This window comes from Ovis canadensis, chromosome X (assembly GCF_042477335.2).
Source record: "Ovis canadensis isolate MfBH-ARS-UI-01 breed Bighorn chromosome X, ARS-UI_OviCan_v2, whole genome shotgun sequence".
NCBI classification, from domain to species: Eukaryota; Metazoa; Chordata; class Mammalia; order Artiodactyla; family Bovidae; genus Ovis; species Ovis canadensis.
In genome coordinates, this window is record NC_091727.1 from 87,264,094 (window position 1) to 87,283,250 (window position 19,157).

The window sequence follows — 19,157 nt, forward strand, 5'->3', positions numbered from 1 at the left end:
AGATTGTAGCGCCATCCACTGCTGGGCTGTGTGCAGAGCAGCGGGAGCCCCGCCTCACATTGATGATGGAGACAGACTCTGAATGACTAAAGCTGGTGCAGAATTCTCAGGGTTGGGGGGATCTGAACAGACCCAGGAGTGTGGGTGAGACTTGGAGAGATGAAGGGAACAGCATTTGGGAGGAGGGAACAGAAGGAGCAACCGTGACCCTGAGCTCTGGGCTCCCATTTGAGTGTGAGAAGGAACCCACCAGCCATGCAGACCCTGGGGGCTGCCAGGCAGTCATGGTCCTGCTGGGAGCTCCAGTAACGAGATTCAAGAGGTTAAAAAAAAAAGGAATCAAATTGAAAGAGAGAAGGAAATTTTGTTGTTGTGCAGTCACTCAGTCATGTCCAATTCTTTGCGATCCCATGGGCTCCACCACGCCAGGATTCCCTGTCCTTCACCATTTCCCAGAGTTCGCTCAAATTCACGTCCATTGAGTCAGTGATGCCATCCAAGCATCTCATGTCACTGCCTTCTCCTCCTGCCCTCAATCTTTCCCAGCATCAAGGCCTTTTCAGTCCTTCAGTGAATATTCAGTCCTTTCAGTGAATATTCAGAGTTGATTTCCTTTAGGATTGACTGGTTTGATCTCCTTGTTGTTCAAGGGACTCTCAAGAGTCTTCTCCAGCACCACAATTTGAAAGCATAAATTTAATTTTCAAGATAATATAGGCTTTGCATGAGAACTACACCTAAAAGTCATCTGCAGTCACCAGCAAGTTCATACTTATTTGTATGGTTTTCTTCAGAAAGCAGTGTTGGTATCTTTTTTAAAAAACTGGAGCAAATTTAAACATCAGTCTTAGGTAATTGGTTGATGGATGAATGGGAGTTCAGTGGGGTTTGAGTTCCATATGGGGTATCCTTTCACAATTACACTGTACAAATAAATGCAACAATCATTTTAAAAAGTAAATTATTATTTATGAAAGTTCTCTTTATCACTGAAAGTATTTAATCACAAGATATATTATAACATCAGATTTTTCAAACTTGAGTTTACAAATCTATAGCTTGCCTATGTCTGCAAATACTGTTTGGTGCTGAGTGATGTTGTACAAAGAACTGTGCTGGGGGTGTCTAGATTAGGATGTGAACACGTAATTTCTTCTGAAAATAGTATTTTCAACAATTCTACAAAGGTCAAAAAAGTGAAATGTGAAGTGCTAAAACTCTATTCCATTTTTCACATTTACAAATGAATTTACTGTATATGGAGGAGTCTCTCCTATAAGTTATAGACACAGACAATCAGAAAGACATACAGACTTACAGCACACATACACATCATACATCACACACACACACACACATACACAGATCTCGCACACACATCACACAATCACACATCGTACACACACACATACGACAGATACATATACACATACATATACGACAGAAAGCATCACACTTGGTTTTCATCAGCTCAAATATGGTAAGAGGTCCTTGGCATCTTAGCTTCTATATAACTTTCTTCTCCAGATTTACTTTAAAGCAGCATAGCCATAAAAACCATACCACCTATTCACATAGGATTCATCATGTTATATTTGGATAATGTAAAATACTTGCAGAGAAGAACCACGAGCCTTCAAACTGCTGAGCTCACAGTATTATATCTAAGGTGTATTTTCTTTCCCTGATTTTTAACTCAAACTTACTTAATGATAGGAAATTAAAAGGTAAGTATGCCCCTGGCAAGTGTAAGCCAGGGCCCTGATTTCAGACTCTCCATCCATTCCAGAAGTTTAGGCCCAGTCCCATTTCACCTTTCCCTCCGCCATTTTCAATACCCATGAGCTCTGGGATGCGGTTCCCTGAATGAAAACCTCCTGCATGAGGACTGGACTGTAGCTATGGGAGAGGGGGGCATCACTCTGTGGTTACCTAGCAACATGGTAGCTAAGGAAGAGCCCAGAACAGAACCTAAAATGTGGGTGCCTCTGTTAGCTCTTCCACTTCTTATTGGTGGTGCTTTAATTGAATTATACAGCTTCAATTTCTTCATTTGTAAAATGCAATAGAAAAGAATTAAAATGAAATCAGCTCCATGTAACCCTTAGATACAGTTGAGACAGACTAATTATATCACATATGATGCTTTTAAAAATTATAAACTTCAAAAACTTATGGTTACCAAAAGGAAAAGGCCAGGGATGGGATAGATTGGGAGACTGGGGTTAACGAATACAAGCTACTATATATAAAATAGATAGTGAACAAGGACCTCCTGGATAGCACAGGGGACTCTGGCTCAATATTCTGTAATAACCTATTCAGGGAACAGAATCTGACAAAAGAATGGATAAGTGTATATGTATAACTGAATCAATCTGCTGTACATCTGAAACTAACGCTGACACTGTAAATCAACTATGCTCCAATATAAAATAAAAAGAATGGCATTCTAACATGTATACTATCATGTAAGAATTGAATCGCCAGTCTATGTCTGACGCAGGATACAGCATGCTTGGGGCTGGTGCATGGGGATGACCCACAGAGATGTTATGGGGAGGGAGGTGGGAGGGGAGTTCATGTTTGGGAACACATGTAAGAATTAAAGATTTTAAAATTAAAAAAATAAAAAAAACTAAAAAAAAATAAAGGCAAAAAAAAGTAAATTAAAAAAGAAATTATAAAGGGCAATGATTAATTTTTCATTTTTTTTCCATTTCTTGAAGATAGTAGAGAAGATGGTAAGGATCATGACCATCACCACTGCAGCCTTGACCAGAAGTGGGTGGATAAGTGAGTCTTTACACAAAATACCAGACCCAGGGGGGCACTGCCTACAGCACAACTGGTTAACAAAATTAGTCCTCACAAGACTCACACTGTCTGCAGGATTCCACAGTGAAGATGAAAAGAATGGAGGAGGGAAGTTAAGAGAAGAAAGAAGCGAGATAGGAAGGAAATACCCTTGGACACTGAGTGTCATAAAGCACCAGGCACAGGGCCTGGGCTGCTGGGCACGGATTAGGTGGCGGGAACACATGCTCTGTGGAATGTGACAGCCAGGCACTGACTGGACTTCTTCCCACAAATGAAGCTTTCTATAGGCAGAAGGGGGGAAAAGCAGTGCTAAGTTCCAGGATAGGGTAGAGACATCATTTTAACAGACTTCTCGAAAACCCAGGCTGCTTCAGGGAAGTTTCTGTGATGCCCCACAATCTGGCTTTATGTTACAGCACCTCCTTGGAAACATTCAGGTGAATGTTCTGAGTTCTCCTAACTCATTCTGTCCTTCCTTCTCCTCTCCTGGACATAAATAACTCCCTTCTGACGTCGGATCTATTGAAAATGCACACGAACACACTCCCACACACGCACACACACACACACTTTCTTCTCCACTCTATCACCACCCTCAGGATCAAAAATTAGCAAAAACTAGCTAAAGTACTTGATATGTTAAAATCCCTCAAGGATATCTCTTCCTGAAGCTTATTACAAACAACTGGGGGGAAATACAATTGCATTAACCCCCCAAGCCCCCTGTCAAGACACACAGACTTGGACTCTTTAACAGAGAGCCTCACAAATCCAACAGCCTCAGATAAACTGCTGCCTGGAGAGTCACATGTTCATCCCACCCAGATGGCGTGGCCTTGCTTGCACATTTCAGAAGACATCGCAAAAACACACAGGGTTGTTGGCCAAACACTGTCTGAAGGATAGGCTACAAATCAATGACACGCAAGTAAAATCAGAGCTTTCAGGAACTGCCCTCCCATCCTCTTTAGTTACAGAACATATAATATACATGTATATATCATTTATATCATGGTGGCTCAGACAGTAAGGAATCTGCCTACAATGCAGGATACCTGGGTCAGGAAGATCCCCTGGAAAAGGGAATGGCAACCCACTCCAATATTCTTGCCTGTAGAATTCCACAGACAGAGGAGCCTGGCGGGCTACAGTCCCTGGGGTTCCAAAGAGCAGGACATGACTGAGCGACTAACAAACTTAAGTTACTTGTGCTGTTATTCATCATATTCATCATATTATTGACATGATCTCACAGTTATCCATCATAACACACATCATGTTACTGACATGATGTTACACTTAAGCATTGACTCTTAATTTCCAAGTATAATCTTAGGATTACATGGGAAACTCCTTGAATTTAGAGATGTTGACTTATTTACATTTCTTTGTGTCCTGAGTCCTACCTTAGAAAATCTCCAGTGAAGACTTCAGAGATGTTGGGTATCCTGAGAATACAGTGAGAGGGTAACCATCATCATCACTGTTGATGAGATAATTGTATTTCGTGTCTGTGGTGTCATTAAGTTAGTTACTTTCCTGGAAGTTTTGCTGCCATTCCTGAGTGAGAGCTTGAGAGGACTTGACTTGGAACATTGAGATGCTCAGGACTACATCATTCATATAGAAAATGTATCGTCTACTGTTACCTATGTAACCTATAGGTTACTTCCTAACTTTATACTTAGGATAGGGTACTTCCCTTTCTGAAATGTTTTCTCCTACCCTCCGAGCACTACCCCTCAAATGAACCTCATTGTGGGTGTGAAAGTGTGTTTTGGTTTCATCATTAAGTTCTTGCACTTAGTGCTACTTTCCTTTTCTAGGATGTTTGGCTGGATTGCATCAGTCTCCTTTCCCCAAAATACTTGTTTTTCATAACTTAAATTCAAATAGTACTCACAATAAAAGGTTACTTAAAACTACTTTTTTATAGGAAAAAAGATATCAATGTGGCCAAGTAAGTGGGGTTAGTGGGAACTACCTAAAAGGCCCTGAAATGGCACAGTTGTTGCTGTTTTGGACAAAGGGGCTCCCTCTGGTGGAAACAGAACCTTCTTTGGATGGACTGGACCATATCACACAGCCCAGAACCTGGGGTGTCTTCTGAAGATGTGAGAAGAAGGGGAGGAAGAGTCTGCTGTTGGTATTTGGATGGTCCATGGCAGGTGGGAAAACTGAATCACTGAATGGTTTATCTTCAGTTAAATTGCTATGATCACTGCCCCCAATCCTCTGGGGTGACTGGCCAGGGGGACCCTGAATGGTGAGGTGCAGGCACATGTGGGCACTTGGAGATTAGATACAACTCACATGCCTCCCAGATTCAATCCCAAGGCTCCAAGACAGAGGAGAAAGAACAAGCCAACCAAGTGCAGGAACAGAGAGGCCCACACAGATTAGAGGAGGGGTGACTGGGCTGCATGCCCTCGACCCACAGAGGAACAAAGATGCCATTTCAGAGCGAACAGCACACAGAACCCCTCCTGAGGTCCAGATACTCACTCTCATTGTTGCTAAAGGTCAGTGGATTTGTAAACTAAATAGTTGGAACTGGAGGAATTCTGATGTTCGTCATTGTTTATTTTACCACATTATCTGCCCGCATCTGTGTTTTTTTTGTCTGTGTGTTTGGAATAAACTTGTTCATTTTCCTGCTCTGTGAATTGTATGGATCTTCTTAATGTAAGAAACAGTACATGTTACTTAATTGCTTGAATATCACTTAAAAATATATAACTGTTCTAAAATCTAGAGAACTGAGTCAAACAGCCTATAAGGAATTCATCTACTTGTTACATCTTCATGTAATTCTTGACACAGTAACATCTCTGCACTCAACATCTATATTGACGCTTCGTGCAAAATTCAGCTGCATCAAAAGTTATAACTTGCCTGTAGCAAGGGGAACTATACTCAGTGCTCTGAGGTCCCCAAAATGGGAAGGGAATCCAAAAGAGAAGGGAAATATGCATACTACAGCTGATTCACTTTGCTACACAATAGAAACTAACACAACATTGTAAAGCAACTATACACCAATAAAAATTGATTTTTAAAAAGTTATAACCTGAAGCTGAACAGAAAGAGTGTCTCCTCATTCCAACCAGGTCCCACTGTCCTGGTGGCAGGGCCATATTCTGAGCTCCTGGCAGATGGTGACCCCTGTTCACATATCTATAATCTCTCCAGGAGAGACTCGCTCCTTGAGGAGGAAGGCATTGACGGGCATCCTGTAACCATAGCCCCCGAGAGTCCTAATGTGTGTTCATTCAGGTCCACCCTGAGCCTCACATCCCAGTGCAAAACATATACATTTAACTCTCATCAGGGCTTTCCAAGTGGCACTAGTGGTAAAGAATCCACCTGCCAATGGAAGAGATACAAGAGCCATGGGTTCAATCCCTGGGTTGAAAGATCCCCTGGTGTAGGAAATGGCAATAAACTCCAGTATTCTTGCCTGGGAAATCCCATGGACAGAGGAGACTGGTGGGTTACAGTCTATGGGGTTGCAAGGAGTTGTACACAATTGTGTGACTCAGCACGTGCGCGCGCGTGCACACACACACACACACACACACACACACACACAACTCTTGTTGCTTGTGGCAGTGATGCTCAGTGATGATGCCCTGAACACTGAGTAAATAATACTGAACAATGGCCCTTGGGGAAACACAGTAGGATCCCGAAAGCCACTGGTTACAACATTTTCATCAACCAATCAATATGTAACCTGTTTAGAGACACATTATTCAATACCTATTGCAGATTCATCAACACTGAACTCACGGCCAACAGCGCTGTGACTTCTGCTTGAATATGCTCTCTCTGATAAATGTATTTTCCCCACAAGGCACATCCCAGCCTCCTTTTTGTTTCATTAAAAGAAATTGAATTCAGATATCAGTTCAGTTTAGTTCAGTTCAGTCACTCAGTCATGTCCGACTCTTTGCAACCCCATGGGCTGCAGCATGCCAGGCCTCCCTGTCCATCACCAGCTACTGGAGTTTACCCAAACTCATGTCCATTGAGTTGGTGATGCCATGCAACCATCTCATTCTCTGTCATCACCTTCTCCTCCCACCTTCAATCTTTCCCAGCATCAGGGTCTTTTCAAATGAGTCAGTTTTTAGCATCAGGGGGCCAAAATATTGGAGTTTCAGCTTCATCAGTCCTTCCAATGAACACTCAGGACTGGTTTCCTTTAGGATGGACTGGTTGGATCTCCTTGCAGTCGAAGAGACTTTCAAAAGTCTTCTCCAACACCACAGTTCAAAAGCATCAATACTTCGGTGCTCAGCTTTCTTTATAGTCCAACTCTCACATCCATACATGATGACTGGGAAAACCACCACCTTCATTAGATGGACTTTTGTTGGCAAAGTAATGTCTCTGCTTTTTAATGTACTGTCTAGGTTGTTCATAACTTTCCTTCCAAGGAGTAAATGTCTTTTAATTTCTTGGCTGCAGTCACTATGTGCAGTGATTTTGGAGTCCCAAAAAATAAAGTCTGCCACTGTTTCCACTGTTTCCCCACCTATTTGCCATGAAGTGATGGGACCAATGCCATGATCTTCGTTTTCTGAATGTTGAGCTTTAAGTCAACTTTTTCACTCTCTTCATTCACTTTCATCAAGAGGCTCTATAGTTCTTCACTTTCTGCCATATGTATCAATATAAATATTGATTATCAAATTTTTTCAGATTATTTTCTATTATAGGTTATCCCAGGATATTAAATAGATTTCCCTATGCTATACAGTAAGTCTTTGTTGTTCATCTGTTTTATATATAGCAGTTTTTATCTACTAATCCCAAACTCCTAATTCATCCCTCCTTGATCCCCTTTCCCATGGTAACCGTAGTTTGTTTTTTTTCCCATGTCTGTGAGTCTTTTTTTGTTTTATAAATAAGTTCATTTGTATCATTTCTTTCAATTCTACACATAAGTGATATCGGATGATATCTATCTTTGTCTGACTTACTTCACTTAGTATGGTAATCTCTAGGTCCATCCATGGTGCTGAAAATGGCATTATTTTATTCTTTTTTATGGCTGAATAATACTATACTCTGTATACATACCACATCTTCTTTATCCATTCACATCTTCTTTATCCATTCATCTGTCAACGGACATTATGGGTGCTCCCACGTCCTGGCTACTGTAAACAGTGCTGATTTGAACATTGGGGTGTATGTATCTTTCCGAATTAGAGTTTTCTCCAAATATATGTCCAGGAGTGTGATTGCAGAATCATATGTCCAACCTTCCTGAGCTCAGGAAGCGCAGTGCATTTCAGGACATTTTAAATAACAACATCACCAACACAAAGAACAAAAATGTGGTATGTGTGGCACTAACTATTGTCCTGTTCACAGTGTGAACTGAACCCAGAAGGAGAGCCTGGTCCTGACATTCCTCAGCCACACATGCACAGCAGGTAACTCCAATTTCCTGCCCCTCCTCAAGGGTCCAACAATGACCATGAAAGCACTGAGAGTATCACTTGGGAGTCACAAATGAATTTTAGCAGGTAGGCGAATTCACAGACACAGATCCTGCCAATGATAAGGATCAACCTACTCTGAAAAATGAAACATCCTTTTGTATTACCGACTGGAGAGTAAATTTCCGGATTTTGGAGCTATGTTTACCTTTGTTCTCTGTGGTATTGCCAGTTCTCAACATGTTATTTATAAAGAGTAAATGCCTCATCAATATTTGTCAGACGACTGAGTGAATGAATGAATGAATGGACACTTCATCTGGCCCCCCACTCAGTGTAGGTTTATCTTCCTGTGACAGGTGGTCCCCAGAATTAACACAGGGAACTTGTTCATTCAGACTCTTGTCAGAGCATTACACACAGAGTCCAAACAATAGCAACATTCTGGACCACAAATATGTTTAATTCCCCAGGTAACTACCCCCACCCCTTTCCTTCAATGCAACAAGCCAGTGCCTCATTTCCAAACAAAGATCCAAGCCCAGCCCTGCGTCCAGAACCCTGGCCTCTGGCTCCCTTTTGCTTGTGCGCAGGCCCACAACAGGCCTTTGTAAACACCCTGGCTGCTGAATATTTGATGAGCAGCATCTGGCTGAATGACAGAGCCATCCCAGTTATCTACAGACGCAGGCCTCCAGCCCCCATCACATTGTCAGCTCGTCTGATGGACAAGTGTTTGCTCCACTCTCACCTTCATGAACAAGCAGCCAGCACAGCCAGCATACACGATCACACCTTTCCAATAAGCTGGGCATTGAATGAACCTGGTAGCAAAGAGATGATAAATCCTCACCTACTGCACAGTCCTCAAGGAAGTAATTGAGAAACAGAGGAAAAGCAGAGTGGTATGGCATCTGGGGCCAGAAGACCTGGTCCTGCGGCTACAGTGCCCATCACTATGCTCTCCAGACCCGGCCTGGCCATTAGCGCTTCCTCCACTCGCCTCTGCATCTCCATTGAGATGAAGCAGTGATGGATCTCTGTGGCCTCAGGGTGGCCAGGTCTCTCTGGGGTGGTGAAGCAGAAACTTACAGGCTAACCACTGCCTGGTGGTCACTCAGGGCTCGTCTCAAGGATGCTGGGGGGTCAGGAGCGGATTTGATGGGATTGTGCTGAGTAAACAAACAGGACTCATCTTCAGGAGCCCGTGTGTTGCTGTAAAACATGTATTTTCTGTGCTCTCTCCTTTTCCCTGCAGGGCCACTGCTGCTGCCTGCCCCATGGGACCCCTTCCCCTGGAAGCACACGATCCTGTACTGGAGTATTTTTTCTCTTGGTCAGCAAAACAGGGGTCAGAATTCAGGTTTGACACCCTCTCTTGTCCAGGACCCTGTGTCAGAGGCTCTTAGTGATCCACCCTTAGATGTCTATAAACAACATAATCTATAGAAAGAGATAAAGAAATGTGAATGGTCTTTTAGTTAACTCAGAATAAATGAATAACTTTTAAGCATTCAGAAAAAAAAAATCCTTGGGATCTTCTCTGCTCAGTGCTGAGAGAATATTTTAAATGATGTTTGCAGTACAATAACCATCCACTTACATTGTCACAAGGCGGCTAGATTATATGCAAAAATCTCTCCACTTATTTTCACTCTTGTATTAATTTTGTAATAAAACCAGTAGAATGTGGGAAATGCCTTGGTCAGTAACTAAATTATTTATATTAGAAGCTTTCACTTATTGGATCAATTTTTAAAAATGTTCATTTCAGGAATTATTCACGAACCTCTGTGTGTTTCTCAGCTTCCTTTTCTGTAAAACATAAATAGTATGGATTCCTATCTCATGGGGTGTTGGGAGGACTCAATGAGGTGTAGAAAGCTTGGAAGAGCCTCCTGGCAGACACAAGCCTTGCATGTGTTACCTAGTGGTTCTTTCAGTTAGTAATTAGCACTGCTTGAAAGTTAAATGCAAGTCTTCATCTGAAAGGGTTCTTTTGCATGAATCTATAAGAGTCGGACATGACTGAGTGACTTCACTTTCACTTCTCACTTTCATGCACTGGAGAAGGAAATGGCAACCCACTCCAGTGTTCTTGCCTGGTGAATCCCAGGGACGGGGGAGCCTGGTGGGCTGCTGTCTCTGGGGTTGCACAGAGTCAGACACGACTGAAGCAGCAGCAGCATGCAAACATACATGGGTCTGTTTAAGAGAAATAGTTATATGCAAAGCAAAGCTTAGACTCTAACAAGTCAACCCATCAAAAATTAGTCTCATCCAGACTGTGAAGTAAATCAGCTTCAAAACTGAAGTAAATATACTCCAGATACACAGAGAAGCAAATCGAATCAGCTGAATCCTTTCGAAAGGAAGATACATTTTTCAAGTAAAAGGGATGACCTCCTCCTCTGAGCTCTTTAACCATTTATTCAGCACAAACACGGGACACGGTATCCATGAACTTGACTCCATGGCAGATGACTTAGCGTTCTGTCTAGGACTAGCATGTGGACTCGGCATGGGGGGATTAATCAGGACCCTGGGAACTGAAGGAACCTGTTGCCCAGGACCCATGTTGTTAATGTACATCCTGTGCTATTCCTAAGTGTTCGAATGCCCAGGACAGTGCTGGTACAGGGCACCAGTGTGTGTCCATCAAGTGAATAAACAAAAGAAGAGTCATTTCCAGCTTGAATCAGCAAACTGACATCCAATTCAGCACCCCCCCACCCCCGACCTTGTCATGATGAACACACCTAAATCACAGGTAAGCCTACCCTGCAGATTTGGTTGATCACAGACAAATAAAGTGCAAAGTTCAGGACTTCTGAAAATGACTCATATAATGATACGACCCCATGTTTCCTGAGATGAGAATTATATGTGTTGTCTGAAAGTTCTTCTGTGTCACTGAATGCTCTTTGCCAAATTCAATATAACCACTCCCAAAAAAGAAGAGATAAAATAACCTAAAAGTCTTACCATTAATTTATGCAAAAATTCAAGAAGAAAGTGTCTCATCATTTTGGTAGCATTCTATTTTGTTGAGCTGATATTGATAATAAAGCACTTACCCCCAAATAATTTGCTCAATTAAATATTTCCTTGCCTTTTTCTTTATGATGACATAATAAACCACCATAATAATAAAGCTTCGGAGAAGGCAATGGCACCCCACTCCAGTACTCTTGCCTGGAAAATCCCATGGATGGAGGAGCCTGGTAGGCTGCAGTCTATGGGGTCGCTAAGAGTCGGACATGACTGAGCGACTTCACTTTCACTCTTCACTTTCATGTATTGGAGAAGGAAATGGCAACTCACTCCAGTGTTCTTGCCTGGAGAATCCCAGGGATGGGGGAGCCTGATGGGCTGCCATCTATGGGGTCGCACAGAGTCGGACACGACTGAAGCGACTTAGCAGCAGCAGCAGCAGCAATAATAAGCTTAATGGTATAAAGAGTAACAGTGTTTTTAACAAAAACCAGATGCCAGCAGTTTAAAATATCTGCTACTATTTCCTCTCTGACATCTAAACACAGCTTTACAAATTACAGACTGCTCTGCTGTTTCACGTCAGCAAATGCAGTATCATTTTTCTTTTCTCAGGAGCCTTCAGTGATTCTGGTAAAGTGTTTCCTGGGTCAGAACATGAGGGTAAGGACTGGTGATTACTTTACATGCGCACACACACACACACACACACACACACACACAGAGTGTCTTATGATGATTACAATTTCCTCTTAAACTCGGACCCTGTTCAGAGCTGAAGAGAATAAAATATTTTCCCTATTATCTTTGAATAACTTTGTCAACAGTGAACCTGACCTGCTAAATTGCTCACCTTTGTCCTCAAAGCACAATGAAGCTTCTCCTTGACCACCCCTTTCTTACTCTATCCTCCTCCCAAATGTTGAAAGAGATCTAAATTACGAGAAAAAGACCTTCTTAATGACTTTTGAGTTATTGTAAACATAGGCAAGGGGCTTCCCTGGTGGCTCAGAGGTTAAACCATCTGCCTGCAATGTGAGAGACCTGGGTTCAATCCCTGGGTCAGGAAGATTCCCCTGGAGAAGGAAATGGCAACCCACTCCAATATTCTTGCCTGGAGAATCCCTTGGACGGAAGAGCATGGTGGGCTACAGTCCACTGGGTCGCAAAGAGTCGGACACGACTGAGCGACTTCACTTTCACTTTCACTTTCAAACATAGGCAAACACAGCGGGAAAATTGCTACCTTGCTCAAAATAACTCAGAAAAATTATGTAGAAAAAAGAAGATACTTTAGAAACCCACCCCTTTTACAAAAGGAGAAAATCTCCACAAAAACCACATGTTGAAAAATATTTGGAAGCCATATCCTGAAAGTTTGGTCCTTTTGGTTTCCTTTGGCAACCTGACCACCTTAGCCAGGTCTGGATCCTCATGTGAGCTTCACCTGCTTCAGAAGGACCTGGCTTCCATGACTGAACAGGGAGACCTCGGAAGACCCACCCAGGTACCCAATGCCCTTCCATCCCCCTCCACCCCCCAGGGCTCTGTTCCCACCTATGAGTCGTTCAGTCTCAGAGAAGGCTTCCAGTGAGTGAGGGTTCCTGAAATAAACAACATCTTTGCTATTAGAAATAATTACCCACCATAGACGACCCATATCTCTGGTCCTTCTGCTTGTGTGTGTGTGTGCATGTGTGTGTGTGCATGTGTGTGTGTGTGTGTGTGTGTGTGAGACAGAGAGACACAGCATTTCACCTGTGAACTGATTAGATGCTGATGCTTCTAAGATATCTTCACTGCAGGTCAATGGCTAGTATTGCCCCAAAAGCACTGTAGTCTTGACATTTAGAGAACTCCTTCTCAAACAGCCCCCAATAAGTAAATGACTCTCCCCACCAAAAAAGGAAAGAATAGAGAAGGCCCTCTTACCCACCCCAGACCACAGGAGGGCATGAGAACTAAGACAAGATGCTGGCCGGACTGAGCAAGGAGACAGAGTGATTTACAGCAAAGTCCACATCCCACACCAGACTGTGGCTCTCACCCCAGACCCCCGACACTCTACTGATCAAGTGAGAGGTGTCCTTGCATGCAAGGATGTAAAACTCTCTGTTGAAACCAACTGAAAAGGACTCGGGACTCTGAACATCTACAGAACCAAAATCTAAGAAAGTATGATCAGGTGTGTGGAACCTGATGGTGAATCCCAGCCTTATGGGAGAAGTGCTCCCTGACTGGTGGAAAGGCTGGTGAAGTGGGACAGGAACTGGTTAGGAGTCTAGACTGTCCTAAAAGTGGCTGAGTTTCACCAATCTCCATGGCAGGAGGAGAGTGCCGTCACACCAGCCCCTCACCATGCAGGTTCCTAGTTGGTTAAGTGGATTTATAACCCAGTGGGTTTTTTCTTTCCAGAATGGAGGGCAAGTGGCGTGGGGGGGGGCGTTCATGACATGTCAATCATTTTTCCATCCACTAATTAAACAAGGTCATGTATAGAGAGTACTCACCGCAGCTCCTGACACATAGGAAACTGACTCGCTCTTAGCACCCTCAGTCCCTAGGCCTCTGAAGACACTCCACCTGACTCTCTGGTCTGGGCCAGGTGGGTGCGGCCAGATGGCTGTGGTCAAGATTTCAGGTAGATCGAGCTAATCAGTACCTCCTTCAGGATGCTGCTTCCTGGTTCCCCCATCTCACTTTGCCTGATGTTTTAGTCTCATACATCCACACATCCACATGAACCCATCTCAGAAAGATGTTCCATTTTTTGTCACTCATGTATATCATCTGCAGTGCTCTCATGCCAATAAATCTTAAACCTCCTCATTGATCTTGAGGCATGGCCTTCAGACACTGTTTTATGCTCAATACTCTGAGTTTTATCTTTTTTTTTTCCTTTTCTAAAATTGACATAACTAATTCATCACCAGTTTTTCCCCCATCAAAGTTGACTCCAGATACTATCATATCAGATCCATCTTAAAAGGACAGTGGTTTGCCACCGTGGAGCCTGCATATGTGCATGCTGAGTCACTTCAGTCGTGTACAACTCTGTGTCCCTATGGGCTATAGCCCGCCAGGCTCCTCAGTCTGTGGGATTTCTCAGGCAAGCATACTGGAGTGGGTTGCCATGCCCTCCTCCAGGAGGTCTTCCCAACCCAGGGATTGAACCCATGTCTCCTACATTGGCAGGCAGATTCTTTACTACTGAGCCACCTGGGAAGCCCACCATTGAACCTACTTGAGGCAAAGTCCAAAGGAGACTGCAGAGGATTAATCTGAGATACGTATAAAGAAATGACAACCTCAGTGGAATAAGTCCATGGCTTCCAAAGACAGCTTCTTTGACAAAACTACCCTTCAATGAAACATGTAAGAGCCAGCATGCTTGGGAGACCATGCCAGTGAAGAACCATGCTTTCTTCTCATTCTTACCCTCCACAAACCCAAACATAGTGTTTTGTGAAGGGAAGTCTTTCAATTAACATTTGTTGAAAGAAATAAATAATCATGCTCAATAAGATGTATTTTATATATAATATCCACATATGTCATTAATCTGCACTGAAGCAAATTAAAATATCTCCTCTCAACAAACCCATATCATCTCTTCAGTCCCTTGTGCCCAAGGCTTGGTAATCTATCAGCCAACAAGTCTATATTCAGTGATTAGGCTTCCCTCTGTGCTTGCAATACTGAGAACAGTGTTCTGTCCTGGGCACGGGTCAGACAACACAGGGGTTAAGAGCATGACCATCTACATGGTACCTGTGTGTCTTGGGCTTGTTAACAAGAAAGCCTGTATATAACACAATTCTTATCTGATATTTACAGAGCACTAGGAAAAATTGTGAGGTTAGGACTAGCTATGAGATTGAGATTTCTAAATCTAGCTCACTCTGACATTCAAAGTAATAATATTATCCTTCAAAACAACAGTCATGTTATCATTAGTCAGTGTGTTGAGTATACACAGTATACGGACTTTTACATTCACACATTTCACCACTTATGTTCCATCCAAACAAAATACCAACTGTTCCACCATAATGGGGATATGCATTATGCATAGGCATAGGGAACTTAATACATACATGTCTAGTTAAATAACTTAATATCTCATCAACTTGGAATATTTGGGCCATCTGAAGTTAACTACATATTAGTTCCTATTTAATGGAGTGAAGTCTCAATTTAAATGCAAAGCCCACTGCTAAGCAAACAGCAAGTGAAGATTTCCTGACCTTCCTTCAGTATCCTAGGATTCAATAAAATCCCTAACGTTGTAAGGAAAGCATACAACATTCTGATTTTTTCAATTACTCATAATCCCCTAATACCCAGTAAATCTAAAGTAGCAAACTCCCAGGACCTATTACCCCACCCCCTAGCTTCTGTCCCCAGAAGAGAGACAGGTGTGAGTGATCAACTGTCCTGCGATGTTGGCTCTCGTGGAGGCCCAGGGAAGCAGAGGATTAGGGCTGAGTTCCTAGATGCCAAGAACTCTAGACTCTGGAAACAAATGCACTCATTCATTCGTTCTGTAAAAATTGATGGACAGATGGCTAGACACCAGGCACTGTCCCTGGTCCTGGAAACACAGTCATGAACAAAACAGCAAAGCCCTTGCCATCTTCAAGGTGGTGCATAAGGAGAGATTCCATAAATAACTGTACTAAAGTGGGCTCTAGCTCAGCCTCTGGGGTGACCGGAGTGGACAGGGGACAAGGAGAATGTCAGAGGAGCCAAGAGTTGGGAGGGTGGATATTCCCAGCCCAGGGAGACGGGCTTCGCTAAGACCACCCTGAGCCTGAACTACATTGACATCTGACTCCTGCTGAGAAATCCAAGGAGAAAGGGGAAGCAGTTTACACACTGACTTACTAAGGGTTCCCATCTTCTGAGCCCTGACTGTGCGTGCCCACCTGTGTCTGTGTATGTGGGGGTATGTGTGCATGTGGGGGCATGCACATGCGTGTGCAAGTGTTTATGTGTGTGTGCATGCACGTGTGTGTATATATGTGGGGGATATGTGTGTGCATATGTGTGTGTATATATATTGCGGGGGATATGTGTGTGCACATGTGGGTGTATATGTGTGTGTGTGTGTATGCAGGTGTATGCATGTGCGTGTGTGTGCATCCATGTGGCAGAGGCCCTGTATGGCAGGCAGAGCAAATGCCCTAGAGTTATCTCCCAGATGATGCTGGATCTTCCTACCCATTTGTGAGAAATGTGTGTGAACAGGAACTTGAAAGGCCAAATGTATGTGACCCGGAGACCCTGCAAAGCTGCAGGGCACCACCCCTCCAGGTCCACCAGGTCTACCACCATCTGTGTGGATGCCACACAGGCATCTTCCTGGACCACGTGGCTTGAACCCTGGACTGTGGCCCCACCAGAAACACCTGGCCTAGGTGCCTCCAATCACAGACATAGAACTGCCAGACTGTGAGTCCTATGAGTTCATAATAGACCATGTGGGGCCTCCCTCCCTCCAGTCCCTGTGTGATTCCAGACACAGCAAATAGATAAGGTCATGAGTCTCGGCCATGCCCCTCAGTGCTGAAACACAGGAGGGACAGGAGGACAGGACACACAACCCCAAGCCCTGTCCCCAGGTACCATCTGGAAAGATGCCTGTGGGCTCCCTCTGAGCTGTTGGTCCCTTGGCCCCGGGTGGGTAGGGTGTGTTTCTGGGGGGTGGGGGTGGTAGGGAGGTGGACACCTGGGCACACGATGCTGTCTGTGTTCTGATATGCAACACTCTGGGGATTCAGACATTTCTTCCCACACACGGAAGCTGCTCTGTATATCTGATCTCATGCTTCACCTGTGTGTTTCCTGACTGAATCACCGGCTCTGTGCTTGGGCAGCCATGTCACACACGCCCACTCTGACGGAGACAAGGCCCCGGGAAGAGCGGGGCTGGGTCACTTGGGAAGAAACAAAGCCAGGCTTCATCACTGAGTGTGACAAGGAAACCCTGTGACCTGGTTCCAGATAAAACTGGGGACACCCTGACAGAAAAGCAGCAGATCATTTAATTGAGGACAAACAGGTACTCATTTCTAAAGCACTTAATTCTAGAGGTGAAACCTTTCTTTAATACATGAGCTCCCAGCTATGAGGTGGGAGTTGCCTGTGTGTTATCATCTTGGTTCCGAGGCCAGAAGCTATGATATTTAAATGTCTTTGTTTATTTTGGACTATAGGAAGGAGACTAGGGTGGGTGGGGTCCTGTAAACAACGTATTTTTGGTCTGATAAGGATTTGTATAGACTCACATTTCTCTAGCCCTTCTTCACTGTGTGTATTAAGATTTAAGTGAATTAGAAGAGCTATTATTTAGATTCTTCCTAAGGCAGGAAAACCAACAGAGCATCTGCAGTCCTAACCATCAGGATGAACAATCAATTTAACAGTTAGGGGAGAATGGGAAAGACAGAGTCCGGATTTACTGCTCTGTTTACACCAGGACTTGACTGCTTTTCCTGAGAAGTCAGCACTGTGAGCTGGTACCATGGAGCCACAGCCAAACCTGACTTCCTGTCTTTTGCTCTAAACACACTGCCATCATTCTCACCTAAGACGCGGGACACAGTCCTGATTCCTTGTAATGTCATCATTTCAAAAGCCAATTAATTTGATTAACTCAGCACAGTTTTATTTCTCTCTTTGTGTAAGAACTTCAAACCAGACCTGCTCCCTCACTGGAGCCTCAGGAAACAGTCACTATTTCTCTGTACACCTTTGGGTTCCTGAAGAGCAATGGGGAAGGAGCTACAGGTTTGCAATCACACGCTTGAAAGACTAGAACTAGAATCTGTGTCTTTCTGTAACTGACTGAGGCACACGTGTCAGATGGCAGCTGACGTGTGAAGCAGCCACGACTGCCAGCTTCCTCCCCAAGCCTCCAGCTCCTGTCCTAGCTACACTTCCCACTGCCTACTCCCAGCACAGAGAACTTGCGGATCTGCTTCATTTTCATGACCACACGCTGAGTTCCAGAACCTTCCAGACCCTCTGCAAACCTACAAATGCAGGCCTGCTGGGGAACATGTATGGGAAAATAACTGCGAGTGACAGAAACATGTCATCACCATGTGCCCCAGCTCCCCACTGGACTGGCATCTCTTCCATCCAATAATGACACCCTGGGGACCCCCAGATGCACCCTGCCCCAGAGCAGAGAACAAGGGGCTCTTACCTTGTATGGTGGCTTTAGTCGGTTCCAAGAACAGGGGGATGAACAGGAGGTAGATGAGGCAGACAAAGGAGAGCCTGTTGTACTGGAAGGCGCAGGCTGCAGGGAGAGAAGGGGGCATTACTGATGGTGATGGTGGCCTCTGGCATCAAGGCATCTGGCGGCCATGTGGCCCCAGCGCATCTTCTGTTAGGAGGAAAACACAGCTGCATCCATCTATGCCCATCATCATGTGGAGCATAGTGAGAACTGGGAAATGACAGTGCACGGTCCCTGCTCCCATCACCTAACCAGGAGGCAGCACCAGCACACCTGGAAGGATGCACGAAATCCATCACAGATGAAAAGTGCTGCAAAGACGCGGGGCGATGGACTGTGAGCACATGAGGTGCTCGGGGGAGGCTGTGGGTAGAAGGAGAGGTGAGACTGAAGGGAAAGATGAGAGAAAAAAGGCTTTGTCAAAAGCTCTGCAGCTGGTCTCAACCCCCGTTATCTCAGGCACCTTGTCTGACAAGACAGGCTCCCAGGCTCAAGGCCCCACTCACTTGCTGGTCTGTTGAAGAGATTCATAGGATGGAGAAGTGTGGGGATGAACGTTCATCAGAGAGAATGTGGAGCTGACATAACTAGCCCCTGACCACGAGGAAAAGACATTTCAGACAGATTACTCTGGAGACACA